This window comes from Lathyrus oleraceus, chromosome 2, assembly GCF_024323335.1.
Source record: "Lathyrus oleraceus cultivar Zhongwan6 chromosome 2, CAAS_Psat_ZW6_1.0, whole genome shotgun sequence".
In the NCBI taxonomy this organism is placed as follows: Eukaryota; Viridiplantae; Streptophyta; class Magnoliopsida; order Fabales; family Fabaceae; genus Lathyrus; species Lathyrus oleraceus.
Window position 1 is genome coordinate 229978621 of NC_066580.1, and position 19244 is coordinate 229997864.

General features: G+C 42.0%; 1 protein-coding gene across 1 annotated transcript in view; it reads right to left on the reverse strand.

Moving 5' to 3' along the window:
- Positions 1 to 19244, reverse strand: part of LOC127122701 (uncharacterized) — a 69454-nt gene that overhangs the window by 9463 nt on the left and 40747 nt on the right. The window contains exons 2-3 of the mRNA XM_051052998.1: positions 2664 to 2715; positions 2456 to 2572 (exon numbers count right to left, since the gene is read on the reverse strand). The gene's annotated coding sequence lies outside the window, so the exon portion shown is untranslated. The remainder of the gene's footprint in view (positions 1 to 2455; positions 2573 to 2663; positions 2716 to 19244) is intronic.

Consider the following 19244-nt stretch of genomic DNA (forward strand, 5'->3'; position numbering starts at 1 on the left):
AAAAACACAACATAGCCAATGCGTGTTCGAAATCAAAATAAAGTTCAAAAATTTGTAGGGTTCACAATTCCACGAATTCGCGATATAGGGTTCGAAGAGGTTAGAATGGTGATTTATGTTAGAACGTTCGAAGAAGCCGCAAAGTTATGAGAGAGTGAGGTTATAGTCATTTTTCAATTCTGTTTTCCTAACTAATTAACTCTCACAATTTTCACTTAACCGAAATTTAACAAACATTAACAGTCATAACAGAATTCAAAACAACCTACTAACTGATAGCAGACTTAACTCAAGTAAGAAATCTAACAGAAACTTAACTCCATCCTAACAGAAATTCAGTAATCACCAAACAGTTCGCTAATAGCAGTCCACAATAAAAGCATATCATGGTTTCATTTAAGTCATAACAACTCAACATTAACATTAACAGAAGCAAACTATTAGACTTTCAACAATAGTTCACAGCTGACATTACTAATAAGTAATAACACATTCAACTAATTAATTTCCTAACACTTAATTAGCTAAGAAGTTCATAACAGAAACTGTGCAGCAATTTTGTTTCTGTTAGAGGTTATTAGTTAGTTAGGATCTGTTATGAGAAGTTATAAAATCTGTTAGAGGTGGATTTGGTGAGTGAAATGTTTAACTCAAATTCTGTTTTGAAATTAAATTCCATTGTAAATTCAGTTAGTTTAGAAATTCAAAAGTTAGTTGAATCGAAATTGAGATTTAAGTGGAATGTAACTGAAATGAAAATTGTAAAATTTTCCCTCCTTGTTTTATGTGAATGTAGTTATGCAGGTTAATTTCAGTTAGTAAAAAAAGACTGTGAGGATGTAAATATCTCATCAAGCATGTTTATACTCTAAATTCTAAGCCGTAATGATCTAATGACTGAAAAATGGCATATCAAATAAAATGTCTAAAAGGCACTGAGCACAGGCCATAGGGCACTAAAAATGACATGACTCAACAAAATGAAAGCTAAAACCAATGCAGAGAATCAACTCCAACAAGGGATGCGTACTGTTCCTGACAAACTCAAAGATCGCAATTCTTAAACAAAATATATGACCAAAACCAAAGCATAATACATAATTTAAATAAACAATCACTTGGAATATATATGATAACAGCTTTAAATTGTTTGTAATCATACCTCTGTCCTATAGCGTGTATCAGCTGGTGGAATCTTTAGTCTTGCCTTCCAATCTTGTGAACTAACATACAAAATCAATTGAGAATAAAATTAAAAGACATTCTTTTCTTAGGGAAAAACAATCACATTAGCTTTATCTGGCAGTAGAATAATTGAATTTTACAAGCTATTTTCAAACCTTTCATAAACACATGATAGAGCAAACATCAACCAATATCATATTAGATTTGCAATAGCAAGGCATTAGAAATCATTGTAAACATCATCAAATCAACTTTACATTAGAGCACTATACAGAAATTAATGCAATTCTGGTTATGTTGGACAGAGATAAAACACTCAGAACCTAGAACTTCATAAAACACTATCAAACATTCAGGTTCCCTGCTCAAATTTGAGTTTCAGCGATCATTTACAGACCATGATAATAACTTTCAAAATCATATAAAGCTCTTGATTAAATGAAAAAAAAAACTAATTTGATTCTTCACTAGATAGAAAAAGAAAATAAAACCAATTTACTACATAAGACAGGAAAATTAAGCAAACCACATGGAAGGAGACAGATTGCTATCAACAGTTAAGAAAAGAGTTGGCGAGCTAAAATAATCAAGCTATCAAAGTTACACAAACCATATCAACGAACAAACATTAACAGCAAATACCCTTTATAAGAGGAGAGGATTCCCTCCTACAGCAAGATATCACCGAATAGACAGCCTGGGCAAACAACCACGCACACAAATGTATAAACATCGAAAAGGTCTCATGCCCTAACATCAAAAATTCAAAACTCAACACGACAAACATACAAACTATATTAATTATCTCATCAAGAACAGGACAATCTAGAGCATTAGAGGACATACATCAAGCAACAAAAGGGAAACTAAACTACAGATATGAGTTCATCTATAAAGCACTCAAGCAGCCGCATCATCAATACACAATGCAACAACTGGAAATTACTCGGAGGCAACATCATCAAGAGAACCACATGAAGGACATTCAAGATAAGAGGAAGGATGAAAGCATGCATCAATATCATCAACATACCAGAAACCTTGGTTCCACAAAAACAAATCTAAACCAGCACAAACTTTTTCAGCTCTTTTAGTTTGACCCCATAAGAAATAATTAAGCAGAACTTAGGAAATTCCATAGCCTCCTCATAACCACAAAATCAATTCATAAATAATTCTCAACCTTGAGAAATACTAACTGATGCAAACACTAACTATTGCAAACACTAACAGTTCAGTCTGGTTCCAAATTAACATAGGGATGACTAACCTTGAGAAAGAGTTGTCTTTGCAAAATCCCGGATGATATAGTGCTTCGGTTCCAAATTAACTTGCATTCAACAACTGCTTACTGCCTCCACTAAGTAAGATGAGCATTCTTGAAAACCTACATTCAGAAAACCAATTAGCAAATAATTTGATTTTTGTAGTTTCAGACTTAAAGGAGACTTTAAACATATTTGGAAACAATACTAAACTTGCAAAGAAAAGTTGATTCCAGCATCCACAAAGCCGATAGTTCTGGAAAACCTACATTCAGAAAACATAAAACATTCTCATACTCATTAAACCAAAACTCCATGGAAATCACTTGAGATGAATATGCATTACCTTTGATGATTCAGAAACCCTTTAACAAGGGATTTTGAATTAGGGATTCTTCAATGGATTCACGGATTAGGGATTCACGAATCGGTTCACGAAATTGGGAAAAAACGGATTCACGATTTAGCATGGAATTAGGGTTTTCGTGTTGTGAAATGAAATGGAGGGAGAGTGAAAAATGACGAGGGAAAAGGAAAGAGGGAAATAAGCTGTCGCGCAATTTTTGGTCAGAAATATAAAATTCCTTAGCGTCCGCCAAGCGGACTCTACTTAATAAATAAAATACTTAAACCTTAAATATATATACATATTATAGATAAATAAATGGAAAAATTATATGTTATAATAATAGCGTCAGCTACGCGGACTCTAAGTAAATAAATACTAATTAAAAAATAATGCTACTAGATAGAGTCGGTCACACCGACTCTAAATAAATTAATCAAACATTCTTCAAAGGTAACATAACAAGTAGTGTCGGTTTTGCCGACACTAATAAAAAAAATAACTTGTCTTAAATGATGTACGTAGATAGAGTCCGTTAGTGTAGGCTTAGCCGACACTAATAGTGTCCGTGTCGGTGGCCGACTCTAAACTAGGAGGCTAAAATGACTTATTCTAGTAGTGCTAACTCTCAATGTTAGGGTTAAGAGCTAACATCACCCTGTTACAGTGGCTTGTTTGTCGAGGTTGACATGACCCCTTGACTAAAGCTTAACCTTGTGTGAGCCCACTTTGTTTGTATATAGTGTGTGCTATTTGTGTGAATGTTTGCTTTGCCTGTACTGTTTAGGATAGCTTGATCCCTGTGCAAGTTAGATATAAACTTCAACCTAGGACCATGGTGAATTTACATGATAACTATTAGGCTCGAGTTAGTCTCCCTTCTAGTTTGTCATTTCCCAGTCTCTGGTTAGGTTAGAAGTTCTTTCCCTACGTAGGGGAACTACGTCGCCCTGATCCTCATACCAAATGAGGTACGTAGGCAGGAGATGAGCTGATCTCTCCGGGCGCCCTTTTTCTTTTTCAACCCTTTGTGTGTGTTTGGAGTCTGACATAAGCCCAGCGATTGGCAGTTGGTTTCCTGTGTCTTGTTTGCTTGTTGGAGTCTGACATAAGTCCAGCGATTGGCAGTCGGTTTCCAGTGTGTGGTTGTTGGTTCGGAGTCTGATGTAAGTCCAGCGATTGGCGTTCGGTTTCCATGTTTGCCTGTTTGTGTGGAGTCTGACGTAAGTCCAGCGATTGGCAGTCGGTTTCCTGTGTTGTTTTTGTTTGGCGTGCGTTAGCCGAGCTACGAGTGCTCTGATTCTTCTTTAGTCCGAGAAGATACGTATGCATAGGATGCGACATCCTAGCGAGCACGTTTCCCCCTGTCCCGAACTACGTTGACTCTGATGTCTATGCCTGGCAGACTACGTAGGCCCAGGATGCGATATCCTGCCGAGTTAGTTTCTTTTGTTCTCTGTGTCTCTTTCAGCCAGTGTTTGATGTTTGTGAGCAGTTTCTAGCAACCTTTATCCTTCCTTTTGTGCGTGGATCCCGTCGAGTACGACAGATGCGTAGGGGTGCTAATACCTTCCCTTCGCATAACCGACTCCCGATCCCATCTCTCTTTGGTCGCGAGACCATGTCTTTTCCAGGTTTACTTCGAGCGTTTCCTTTCCCTCTTTTGGGATAAATAACGCACGGTGGCGACTCTGTTGTTTTGTTTTCCCGCTGGTTTTTCGCGTAATGCGACAGCTGACGACTCTGCTGGGGAATCGAGAGAGGTTGACCTCTTGCTGGTCCATCTTCCCTAAGCGAGTCTCTCCTAGCGCTCTCTAGGTTAGGGTTTGGTTGCTCTTGCTGTTTCATTTATTGCATTCATCTATTTATTGTTTGCATTTATGTTTGCATTCATTCATATTCATCTGTTCATCTGGCTGTGCTGTGTTGTCTCTCTGTTGGGGTGGGAGTTACATGAGGTAAAAGGCCCAATACCCAGGCTATGAGTGAACTCTAGGACACCTAGGAATAGAGTGATTCTTGGGAAGCAGGTGGTATTGCGCCACTTAGCGGAACTTGATATCACGAGCAGTTCAGACTCTAATGGGGTGTTATCGGTACATACATCTGGTGTGTACGTGATGATATTCTATGAAAGGGTTGTTTATGCTGCGTTTCTCTCGACCTTACCTTGGCCTAGATGACACCCGTGAGTGGGGCGGGATTGAATCATTTGCAGGTACAGATGGTGATTATGGTTCGGATGAACTTATGGGTACTTACTTCTGTCACGCCGGAATTCTGTCCGTGATATCTATCAGCGGGTTCCGTTTATTTCGGACCCCCGGGTTGAATTCGAGAGTACTTGTTCAGAGGATCTGGTTGTCGTCCGTTCAGTGGATGTTCCTGTGATGATAGTGATGTAACCTCCGGTTCCGTTTATTTCGGAACTCCCCAAGTTGGATTTATGGTGACTTAGTCCCTCAAATGACGGTGACTGGTGTCGCATCCGCGAAAAACAACCAGCGAGCTGAAATAAAAAAAACACACAGAGCCGCCACTGCGCGTTATTTATCCCAAGATAGGGAAAGGAAACGCTCAGAGAAACCTGGAAAAAGCATGGTCTCGCGACCAAAGAGAAAGGGTAAGGGAGTCGGTTACGCAAGGGGAAGGTATTAGCACCCCTCACGTCCGTCGTACTCGACGGGATCCACGTTCTAAGAAAAGAAAAGGTTGCTAAACACCACACACACACGCACCGAAGACAACACAGGTAGGGTTAAGAGGAAGAGAGCTCGATAGGACGTCGCATCCTATGCCTACGTATCTCGTCTGGAACGAGAATCAGAGCTGTCGTAGTTCGGCTCACGCACGCCAAACAAGACACACACACCCACAGGCAAACCTGGAACCCGACAACCACTCGATGGAATTACGTCAGCTTCCGAACCAAACAAACACAATCAGGATACGTACAGCCAATCGCTGGGCTTACGTCCATATCCTGACACACAAGCAGATAACAAGCAAACGCACACAAAAAGAAAAAAAGTGCCCGGAGAGACCTCGCACGGTCTCCTGCCTACATACCTCGTCTGGAACGAGGATCAGGGCGATGTAGTTCCCCTGAAAGGGAAAGAAATTCTAGCCAGAAACCAAGGGGAGACACACTACCAGGGAGCTGTACTCGAGCCTAGTGTTATCATGCATCATTGCCCTACGTTGTGGTTTCTACCTACTTGCGCAACAGCAAGCTAATCCTATCCAGGAAGAAAGCAAGCATACAAGCATCAATCAATCAAAACAAGCATTTCAAACAAATATTCACATAGCACACACTATAGCCAATCAAGTGGGGCTCAAACAATGGGTTTGACTGCCGAAGCAAGTCATCTGTACATGGGTAGTATTCGCTCTTAACCTTGCCATTGCGGGGCTAAGGTGAAGCAGACGAAAGGTGAGTGAAGATTAGACTTCACAGCTCTTATCCCTGACCAGGGAGAGCTTCAGACAAAGGAGCGTGGGTCCAGAATGGAGGGACCCTTCTACGCTCAAGACTCTGACTCGATTGTGCAACAACACAAGATCTTGGGTTTGTGTCCCAATGCATCAACACAGTGGTGTGAGCAGAGGAACGACTCAACAGAATAGCGGGGGATAGATTGCATATCCCTATGATCCGCCAATTGCCTCATAGAGGTCTTTACCTGCTTGGCACAAAAGTAAACAATCACAGACATCGCCTCTTAAGGAGGACTTCAGACAGTTGCCTGGCCAAGTAACAGGCCAGGTCTTTCAGACTACATGAAGTATAGAGAGTCTACCTCAATTGGTTTAAAAACCAAGCAGCCGCAAGCAAGTTCTTAAAGAACTGTAAGCGACTAAATGTACCTGAAATCAATCAAGTATCATCAGTACTCAGACAAACCAACAATAAACAGCAAATGTTAATCAGTTAATCTGTACAGACAACACAAGTTAATGCACATAAGTGCAAGCCATGAGCCTAAACTCAAGCATCTATCCCTACAAAACAAAGTCATGTTAGTGGATAAACATCAACCAAACTCAATTCAAATTGCCTTGAAGCAAACCCCTTAAGCATTATGCATTTCACCCTGAAAATCCAAACCAAATGTGAGAAACAAGACCACTAGGCCAAGCCTAGGGTCCAAAAGGGATAAAAAGCTCTAAACATCAAGTACAAACAAACCAAAATCACATTCAAAAGCAAATGCAATTGGTCTCATGCTCATACCATTCACCATTATCATTTCATGCACAATTTAACATCAATCATGCAATTTGCAACTCCAAAAGACCAAACAGAACTATCTCACTCAAAACCATACCAAAACAATTCAATTAATTCCACAAAAATTCACACCTAAACAGGACATATTCAATGTATAGCATGTCAATTTTCAGCTCAATTGGACAAAAGAAAGTAGGTCAATGAAAATCAAGAAATCCAGACACAATTATGCAAGCCAATTCAAGACATCCACACAAGCATCCACTTCAATAAATCATAAAACAGTGACAACATATTAGAAATGAATGGGATCAAAACCATGATGTCCTATAATGTGTCTAGAATGCTCATGTCAAATTTCATCTTCATCCAATACCATATGAGAATTTCACAAAATAAATACAAACATGTGTCACACAATGTTGCAAAATGAACCAACAGAGAAGAAAATTATCAATCAATTTGAAAATGCAACCAAAAATCCCAGCAAAATTCACATGTTATCTTGACATATCAATGATCATCCACACAAAAAATTAGCTCAATCAAACAATCCTAGGCCATGCAAATAAAATCAGAAAGTTGACCTAGCTTGGTGTGACACAAATTGTCACACCTTACTTCAAAAAATCATATCTCCATCACCAAGTATCCAAAAATCACAAACTCTACATGAAAATCACCATCAACATGTCCAGAATAAGCACAAAAATTTTCATACATTTCTTTACAAGTATGAGTATTTCATGATGGTTTTGGTGAAACATACACAAAATGCACACATGAAACAAATCAATAGGCCAATTAAATTTCCACACGTGCAAAAATTTCACAAAAATCATCATAAAATTCTACACATTCTCATGAGCATGGCATACAAAATCTCACTAAAATTGGATGAAAAATGAAGCCTATAGGAATTTTTGAAGTTCATGTAACCAAATGGATTAACAAGAGAAAATAAAAAATGAAATAGTAATTAAATAAATACTGCAGTGGCAGTTTTGTAATTTTTAAAACAATAGCAAAAACGGCGTCGTTTGGTAAATACACAGTGGCGCATCCTGGTTGGTTCACGAAGGCGCTAAACACATTTTTGAAAGGCAAGGTGAACAAAACGGATCAAACATCAAAATATTTCCAGATTTCATCGTTCTTCCTCACGTGTTCTTCATTCAAACTCCAGATTTGGTCAGGAACTTTTTCGCACCAAAATGATCAAGCGATACACCATTCTCTTCATCTCTCAATGTACATCAAGAATATGCTAACTATTTTGCCTAATTCTCACTATGCTAGACGGATCGAGCGGTTAAAGGTTTGACATCAAAAGTTCAAATCACAATATCTTCTTCTACAGTTAATCATTCCAAAAACTAAGAGCATCATGTTGTTCTACGTTGAAGGCACTACACTACGCATACCACAATTCAAGAAACCATGAGATTCGAAAACTAACCTTAAAGTGATGGCAGTGGTTGTTCTTTGAGTTCTTGCGCGCAATTACCAAAAACAGATGGAGATGAAGCTTTAGGAAGTTGATTGGAACTCACACTTTAGCTCAGGATCGCTCCAATTGTGAGAAATCTCCAAACTCCATTGTTGAGCATGATGTGAACAGTCACGAATCCAATGCCTTCTTGCTCCAAATCACCAAAACAGTTGAAGCTAAGGATCTATGGAAGATGAAGCAAAAGGAATTTCGCAAAATGATTGAGAATTGAAGAAGTTTGGATCAAGAGAAGTTTGATGAAGATTGAAGAGTTTTGCACTTTTGGAGGGAAAGTTAGTTATGGATCTTGAAAATTGCAATTGTGATTTGCATTCTGTTACAATTATGATTAAATACTCCACTCTAATCACTCACTTAATCACTAATTAGCAAAAAATGCATTTGATTAGTGTAATGTCATTTTCAAGTGCAAGGGCAAAAATGTCATTTCACATTAGGCCTCATGACAACAATATGACAGCTCATACATCTCCTAAATGCCATTTGGAATGTGTTGGCTTTGATCCCATGGCAATTGGCATTGTATTTCTCATTTTCAACATGTCATGCCAAATTTGTACTTTAAGTGCAAGTTCAAAAGTAGCCTTGCCAAATATTGCACCTTGGAAACTTATGACAGTTCAAACCACTTCTAATTGGCATATGTGATGTGTTGCAAAAACTCCCATTCCAAAATTCCCATTATTTCTCAAGTTGGACCATTTTGCCCTTGGATTCTAATTAGTGCACTTGAAAATTGACCTTTTGCAGTGACCATTTTTGAAGAATTTTGATTATGCACCATGAAAGTACATGTTAAATGGAGTTTGCTCATAAAAAGATCACTCATTTTGGACACTCCATGTGAAAGTTATGCCACCTTGATTATGGGTCATTTTTGAAATTGAATGGACCATAACTTGCCAACCATACATGGGATTTTCAAGTTCTTGGACTTTTTGGAAAGGTGAGAACAAGATCTACAACTTTCATGTTGAACAAATTTTCATTTGAAGCTTCTTTGGACATGTAATTTTGTGGTCAAAAACTTTCCATTTTTGGAAACTTCCATTACAAGTCACTTTCTATTTTTGGCAATTTTTGTCCTGACTTTATTTTCTTCATTCTTGCGCTTTGCAATGTCAAATAACACTTGTTTCAACATGAATGAAGTGTATCCAACTCTCTCCCACCTCCAAATCCATAAAATCAAGCACAGTTGACCACAGTTGACTTTTCAACTGATAGATGAATTTGGCAATGCACTAATCAATTTGAGCTCCAATTCTTTGATGAAATGGCTCAAGGGTGAAACCCTAGCCTCCATAAGCTCAATACAATCATGAAATGATCCCCATATCCATCATAGACCCCATCTCCTAGCCATGCCCTGATTGGCCCAATGCAATTGATTAGGGTTGACCAATGGTCAAAACCCTAATCTCAAGGTATCTTGATCAAACACTTGATAAGACCATGATGATGATGTATCCTTTCAATCAAGATGAAGACCAATCTCCTTGAGAACCACAAAACCCTAATTCGGACCTCCACACCCTCAGATGATTAATGACCAGTCCAATGAAACCCTAGCTTGCACATGACCTCCTTTCTTCTGATCAAGACTTGGGGAGAATGGCTTGCACAATGTAACCACATGATATGCAATATGCAATGCCTAATGACCTAAAAATGATATGCAATATGTTAAGCTATTCCCAAGAGAGGAGGGCAAATTTTGAGGTGTTACAGCTGCCCCTATTCAATCCACTGTGAACCTGTCGATATGAATAGCCTCGGCTTTCAGATGATCAGGATGAAGAGTGATTGAATACCAAGAACAGACGAACAATTTGCACTCTGATGGGAAAATAATTAACAACGCCTGTCAGAATCGGCGAAGAACACAGTCTCTGAAAGAAAAATCCGTCTAGAACGGAGAAAAGTCGGCCTGAATACCGAAAAAGCAACGTCAACCTGGATACCAAAATAAATGATAACGCAGGGATAACCATGGCCTGAACACCACATCCGCTGGGGATTATTATTCTTTTTTCTTTTTTATGCTTTTTTTTTGAACCCCGAAATTCTTCCGATAATCCTTCTTTATTTTCTTGAACCCCGAAATTTTCTCTACGCAACTGATCCTCAAATCACCACATTTGAACCCCGCTCTCCTGTTTGCCAAAATAATGAGCCCCATTCTCCAGTTTGAACCCCAGTCGCCTGACGATTACTCGCGATCGCCATTGTGAACCCCGTTCTCCAGAAAATGCCGCAACATCTCCCTTTCTCCATTTGAACCCCGTCTCCAGAAAATGCCGCAACATCTCCCTTTCTCCATTTGAACCCCGATCTCCAATCTCTCGTGATAATTCCGCTGGCAACGTCGGAAATAACACCAAACACCACTCTGAGGGCGACATGTCAGAGGGTATACCTTCACAAAAGGAAGGTAGCATGTGTATCTCTTCCTCAGAAGACACCTATAACGACCTCCATTGGCCTCAGCCAAAGTCTAAGGTGACACATGAACAGAAGATAATCCTGAGGACCTCATCCCGGATAAAATCTTCAACTCCAATCTCTATTTGAACCCCGCTCTCCAGAAAATGTCTCCACATTTCCTTTTCTCCGTTTGAACCCCGAAAATCGCGCTGATCGCGTAACAACCTTCGATTTCACTTCCATCTCCGTCCGACGGAAAAACTCATCCAGTATCGCACTACTGGAGAACATTGCTGATCTGACATCATGATGCTAAACTCCTCAGAGTATGCATCTTCACCATCTGGCGAAACCAAAACTCCAAGCGGTAACCACGGCTTGAATTGCGTTGATCGCACAACATTTCCCATCTCTGCTCGACGGAAAACAATTACTCCAGTATCGCACTACTGGGGAATACCTTTGATTCAATCACGATGCTGAACTCCTCGGGGTAACACCTCTTCACCTTTGGGCAAAACCACTTCTCGAACAGTAACCACGGTTTGAGACTAGCTTATGCTTGCAATGATGAATGATCGATTTTTCTGCGTAATGCTCCATGATTATGGAAATGCTACGCGATTTATTATTTTTCTATGCAACATGCTATGCTATTTTTCATGATGAATGTATAAAAAGGTATCCCCCTCAAGGGACTCTTCTGGGGAGCTCGAGACACTCTGCTGAGGAACTCGTCAATACTCCGATCTCCACCCTGCTGGGGAATAACATTGCTGCTGGGATAAGGCAACCCTTACTGGGGAAGAACCTCCTTTGCACCCAATCCGCTCGAGAAACCGCTGGGGATAAGCACCACCAACGCTCTGTGGGGATACAACAGTCTTTGACTTGCTGGGGATATCAATCCCGACTCTGCTTCGGGAACCCTCACAGATACCTGACGACTTTACTGGGGAAATGCTCACAGATACTCTGCTGGGAAAACAGCAACCGCCCGGACTGTCGACTGGGGAAACATCGATTTGACACCTGCTGGGGATAACCATCCTGACCCTGCTAGGGAAGCGAATACCACTCCGCTGGGGACAACCCATTCGATCCATAGGTAGAATCAACTCAGCTGGGGATGCAGATATCGGACTGCTACGGAAACTCATCCGATCCACTGGTAGGATGAACACTGCTGGAGATATATTTCATTGAAACCCGCTCCACTCGGGGATAGCAACCTTCGGACCTGGCTGCTGAGGAAACACCGTTTACCTGCCGGGGATAACCATCCTGACTCGGCTGGGAACCACAGACCTCGGATCTGCAGGGGATTTGGTCCTCTAATTCTGCTTGGGGACCTAACTGGGAAATGAGAAAAGTAGGTACAGAACACCCATCGACTCATCGAACCATGGTATCCACCTCCCAATCTCGTACCGACTTTCCACTTTTGAGAATTCCCAGACTCGTCTGGACCTTTTCTGCTCCATCATCTTGTATTCCCAATCGCTCCGCGCTCGACGGAAACGTACTCCTGGGGTTTATACATACTTTTCAATCTTCCGACTTTGAAGAGTCTTCTTGATTAATTCCAAAGGTCGTCGTACGCCTCGACGTCTTCTCCGTCATCCCTTCACATTCATTCGTCCCTGACTGGACCCTGCGGGGAATTTCTACAGACTTTCCAATCTTCCGATTTTGAAGAGTCTTCTTGATTAAAATCAAGGATCGTCGTACGTCTCGACGTCTTCTCGTCATCCCTTCATATTCATTCGTCCCTGATCGGACTCCATGGGGATATGCTTTTGTCAACAGCTTCCACACCACAACCTGCAAGTGAGTGACGAATACCTAACAGTACCTGCAAAACAGATCGTTAGATAAAACCGTGCCCCAGGCGTGTCAAGATTTCAACATTTGGGTCACTCAACCTTCCAAATAAGATTTCCAGCTTTCAATCTTATAAACATGCATTGGAAGGAACCTGTATGTCTTAAAATGCAAAATTCTTTATCAAAACAATTGGATGTTTTTGCAATCAAAGCGGTAATGAGAAACAAAAACAAAATTATTTGACTGAATATGCATTTTATTGATTGGAAAAGTGTGGCTCAAATTGAGCAATACAAAGGAAGCAATTCCTGAAAAGAGGTAATTGCGCACAAAAGGAAAAATCTATCCTAATGGCAATATGAAACCCGCAATCTCATCGAGTTCCAACTCGGTTACACCCCATATGTCCTCAGACTCTCCGTGCTTTCTGCCTTCTGAACAAGACGTTTCTGATCGATCCCCACCGGGTATTATCCATGATGCTTTAACCAAAGCGCAAACAATCATGCTGGACGCAGTTGTTCGTTTCAATCCCTCTTTTTCCTGGACCGCCCTCTCGGGTTTTCAGTCCACCGGGATACCCATTTTTTCCCAAGTCGCCTTTTCAGGTTTTCGACTTGTCGGGTGTACATTTTTCATTTTTATCCCTAATTTTTGCCCGAACCTTTCTTTCTGTTTTTTGGTTCGCCGGGACGCCCATTTTTGCCTGGACTATTTTATTCTTTTCGTCCAGCGGGTCAATTATACGAAGTATTTTTTAACCGCGTCCGCATTCACAGGGGATGGAAAATCTTCGCCATCCATGGTCGTTAGCAACAAGGCTCCGCCAGAGAAAACCTTCTTGACCACGAATGGACCTTCATAATTCGGTGTCCATTTGCCCCTACGATCGTTTTGAGGAGGAAGGATCCTTTTCAGCACCATATCACCTACGTGATATATCCGAGGTCGCACCTTCTTGTCAAAAGCACACTTCATCCTTTGCTGGTATAACTGCCCATGACAGATGGCTGCTAGCCTCTTTTCCTCTATCAGGCTTAACTCTTCGTACCGGGTCCTTACCCATTCAGCCTCTTGCAACTTTACGTCCATCAGGACTCTCAAAGAGGGAATCTGGACCTCAACCGGTAATACAACCTCCATTCCATATACCAATGAGAAAGGAGTTGCCCCAGTAGATGTACGCACCGACGTTCGATACCCATGCAACGCAAACGGCAACATCTCATGCCAGTCTTTATAGGTTACCACCATTTTCTGCACAATCTTCTTTATATTCTTATTGGCTGCCTCAACCGCCCCATTCATCTTCGGACGATAGGGAGAAGAATTGTGATGCTCAATCTTGAATTCCCGGCACAGTTCTGCCATCATCTTATTGTTCAAATTAGAACCATTATCAGTAATGATTCTCTCGGGAACCCCATATCTACAAATGATGTCTCTCTTGAGAAATCTGGCAACGACCTGCTTCGTCACGTTCGTATAAGAGGCTGCTTCCACCCACTTGGTGAAGTAATCAATAGCCACTAATATGAATCTGTGCTCATTCGAAGCTGTAGGCTCTATCTTCCCGATCATATCAATGCCCCACATAGCAAACGACCATGGAGACGACATCAAGCTCAACGGATTTGGAGGTACGTGCACCTTGTCAGCATAAATCTGGCATTTATGACACTTCCGCACGAAATTGAAACATTGGGCTTCCATTGTCATCTAATAATAACCTGCTCTCAGCAGCTTCTTTACCATTGCATTTCCACTGGCATGGGTACCGAACGATCCTTCGTGAACCTCTTTCATCAACTGGCTTGCTTCTCTATCATCAACACATCTGAGCAAAACCCAATCAAAATTTCGCTTGTACAGAACCCCATCCTTATTCAGGTAGAACACCATGGCCAACCTCCTCAGAGTCTTTCGGTCCTTCTTAGATGCTCCCTCAGGATACTCTTGAGTCTCTAGATAGCGCTTGATATCATAATACCACGGCTTCTCATCATCAGACGCTGTATCAACAGCAAACACATAAGCCGGTCTATCCAGACGTCCTACTTCAACACTGGGGAACTGATTCCACCACTGCACCTTAATCAAGGCGGCCAGAGTAGCCAAAGCATCTGCCAAAGGATTCTCCTCTTTGGGCACATGATGCATCTTCACCTTGGTGAAAAACGTCAACAATCTCCTCGTATAATCCCGGTATGGAACTAAATTAGACTGATGCGTATACCATTTTCCGTTAACTTGATTTATCACCAGAGCTGAATCTCCATATATAACAAGGTTCTTGATCCGCAAATCAATCGCCTCCTCAATCCCCAATATACAAGCTTCATATTCAGCCATGTTGTTGGTGCACTCAAATGTTAGCCGGGCAGCAAAAGGAATATGGGATCCTTTCGGCGTAACCAAAACAGCACCAACACCGCTACCATTCACGTTAACGGCCCCATCAAACATCAGAATCCATTCGGATTCAGGGTCAGGCCCCTCCTCCGGGATTGGTTCCTCGCAATCTTTCGATTTGAGAAACATGATGTCCTCATCAGGGAACTCAAACTTCATCGGTTGATAATCATCAATAGGTTGCTGGGCGAGGTAATCAGACAATACACTCCCCTTAATCGCTTTCTGAGAGGTATATTGAATATCATATTCTGTCAAAATCATTTGCCACCTCGCAACCCGTCCGGTCAATGCTGGCTTCTCAAAAATGTACTTGATTGGATCCATCTTGGAAATCAATAAAGTGGTATGAACCAGCATATACTGTCTTAGTCGGCGAGCAACCCAGACCAAAGCACAGCAAGTTTTCTCGAGCAGTGAATATCTTGTTTCACAGTCGGTAAACTTTTTGCTAAGGTAGTATATGGCATGCTCTTTTCGACCAGACTCGTCATGATGCCCCAATACACACCCCATAGACCCCTCGAGGACTGTCAGGTACAGAATTAACGGTCTTCCCTCCACAGGAGGCATCAGAATCGAAGGCTCTTGCAAATACTCTTTCATTTTTTCAAATACCATTTGGCAATCATCATTCCACCTGACCGTTTGATCTTTTTTCAACAATTTGAAAATCGGTTCACACGTGGCTGTTAGATGAGATATGAACCGTGAAATGTAGTTCAATCTACCTAAGAAACCACGAACCTCCTTCTCTGTTCTCGGTTCAGGCATTTCTCTTATTGCTTTTACTTTTGCAGGATCCACCTCGATTCCTTTCTCACTCACAATGAACCCCAGCAATTTACCGGACCGCACTCCGAACGTGCACTTATTCGGATTCAACCTCAGTCTGAACTGTCTCAGCCGGTCAAACAACTTGGCCAGATCTACCAAATGCCCCTCTTCTGTTTGGGACTTTGCTATCATGTCATCAACATAGCATTCGATTTCATGATGAATCATATCATGAAACAAAGTCACCATGGCCCTCTAATAAGTAGCACCGGCGTTCTTGAGACCGAATGGCATCACCTTGTAACAAAAGGTACCCCACGGTGTGATGAACGTTGTTTTCTCCATATCATCTGGCGACATTTTGATTTGATTATATCCAGAAAAACCATCCATGAAGGAAAACACTGAGAATTGAGCTGTATTGTCTACCAACACATCAATGTGAGGTAGTGGAAAATCATCCTTCGGACTAGCTCTATTCAGATCTCGGTAGTCCACACACATTCTCACTTTCCCATCTTTCTTCGGGACTGGCACGATATTCGCGACCCATGGCGGATAATTAGTGACAGCAAGGAAACCAGCATCCCACTGCTTCTGCACTTCTTCTTTAATCTTCATCGCCATATCAGGTCGAGTTCTGCGCAACTTCTGCTTCACTGGAGGACAATCTGTTCTCAACGGTAGCTTGTGCACAACAATGTCGGTATCCAACCCTGGCATATCTTGATAAGACCAGGCAAAGATGTCGACATACTCTTTCAACAATACTACCAATCTGCTCTTTACACTTTCCTCCAAAGCAGCCCCGATTTTCACCTCTTTCTTAACCTCATCGGTACCCAGATTTACAACCTCAATCGGCTCTTCGTGCGGCTGAATCACCTTCTCCTCTTGTTTTAACAACCTGGCTAATTCCCCTGGCAGTTCACAATCTTCTTCGTCTTCTTCCTCAGCGAGATAGATTGGATTGTCGAAGTCATACGAGGGTGTAACAGGATTGTTATCAATGAGATCCGGAGAATGATCGCATCTGCATGAATGTTGATTCATGCTTTGCTTTAGAACCGGTGTGAGAAATCGAAAAAGAAAAAATGAAACATTGCCATTTTTATTTGTTTTTATTTTTAAACTGCAAAAATAAATGAAAAACAGGGAACACCGCTTTTAATTGAAAAACATCCTTTTATTCATGATGCGAACTTGCAAATTTAAACATGAGGTGGCCCTTACAATGAACCATTACGTGTCGGGCAACACGTATGGCTTTCATGCAAATAAGACTAAAACAGGAAAAATATTACTCTTCCAGCAGAGTGACCCGGATGATCTTTTCAGCCTTCCAGTTCTGGATTCCCATCCCTGGCGCGCACGGCTTTATCCACCGGTCCATGTCACAGTCGCTATCAGCGTCTTCACCCATCATGCAGATGTGATCCGGATCCAGCATTCTGGCACTTGTGAAGGTGACTGACGTACGACGTCCTCTGCCTTGTCCTGAGCCTCGGCCCGGCTGGTATCCCACTCCAAAGCGATCCTTCTTTGCGGGAACATCCATCATTCTGCCCCAACCAGGAGCCTCTCTATTCTTTACCACCTCAGCGGCCTGTTTGTACGAAGATATGGATGGTTTCTCCTCCTCTTTTGCAAACAAAGCATTCTCCACCTTAATGGTTTCGAAAGCTTGACTGGGCGTCTCCCAGATTTCACCGTCCATCTCAACATATTTGAATGAGGACAAGTGGCTGACAAAGATGTCCTCCTCTCCGCACACAGTGACGACTTGGCCCTCCCAGATATATTTCAACTTTTGGTGCAAAGTCGAAGTCACTGCCCCAGCAGCATGGATCCACGGCCTACCCAACAGGCAACTGTATGCCGGCTGAATATCCATGACATAGAATGTCGACTTGAACACCTCAGGCCCAATCTTTACTGGCAGCTCTACCTCCCCAAACACGGCCCGCTTCGACCCATCAAAAGCCCGTACAATCAAATCTGTTGGAGTCAAAATCAGCCCATCACAGTTCAACTTTGCCAGAGCCTTCTTTGGCAACACATTTAACGAGGAGCCGGTATCAACCAGCACGTGCGAAAGCACGGCTCCTTTACATTCCATCGCAATGTGTAAAGCCCTGTTGTGATTCCTCCCATCCACCGTCAAGTCCATATCCGTAAATCCCAACCCATGGCTAGCATGGACATTGGACACCACAGTTTCCAACTGGTTGATAGTTATCTCCTGAGGAACATAGGCTTTCTTCAATATCTTTAGTAAAGCCTCCCTATGCCCCTCGGAGCTCAACAGCAATGATAAAATTGATATCTTGGAAGGAGTCTGCTGCAAATGGTCCACCAACTTGTACTCTAACTTTTTGATGATTCTCAAAAATTCTTCAGCCTCATCATCAAGTTTTTCATCCGACCCCGCAGGCGCTGGTGTCATCACAGGAGTACTATCACTAACCACTGCCTTTCCTTTCGCCCTGGCTAAAGCCTCGGCCTTTTCTTTTTTCTCTTTTTCTCCTTCTCCCCTCCTCAACGCATCAGGAGCAAATAATCTGCCACTGCGAGTGAAACCACTGGTACCGACATTATCCACCTTTGAAACGGTGGTTTCACTTGCAGATTGTTCCTCTACCTTCTCACCATTACAGTAAACCTCCCCACCATAGTGCCAAGGCACGACATCATCTTTGTCATATGGAATCGGTCCAGGTACCGTGATGGTAACTGGAGCCGCTTCAGCTAGATTAGACAAATCCACCGGATCAAAGTAGATTGTTATGGTGGAGACCTCCTCCTTTCCCTTACCAGCTTTCTTCTCAATCACAATGCTTCCTGCGTCCATCAAACCCTGGACAGTCTTCCTCAAAAGCTCACACCCATTAACAGAGATAGTGCACTCAGCACAACCATCTTCACAGCCCGGATAGACCCCATTCTTCAACAACAGCCCCTTGACCTCAGCCAACGGAGTCTTCAATTGATCAACTGACAACAACCCCACTCGGCTCTCCTCAGAGATAGCATTCACCCCCCTCTGACCATGCGCGGGCATGGGATTAGCATTGACGTTGGGAGATGGTGCGAAGTTGATTGCTTTTGAATCCACCAGGTCTTGAACTGTGTGCTTAAAAGCTTTACAGTTCTCAATGTTATGTCCGGGCGCACCTGAGTGGAATTCACACTTTGCATTCTCATCATAACTGGCTGGCCTTTGATCAGGTCTCAAAGGTGCCAGAGTCCGTGTCTGCA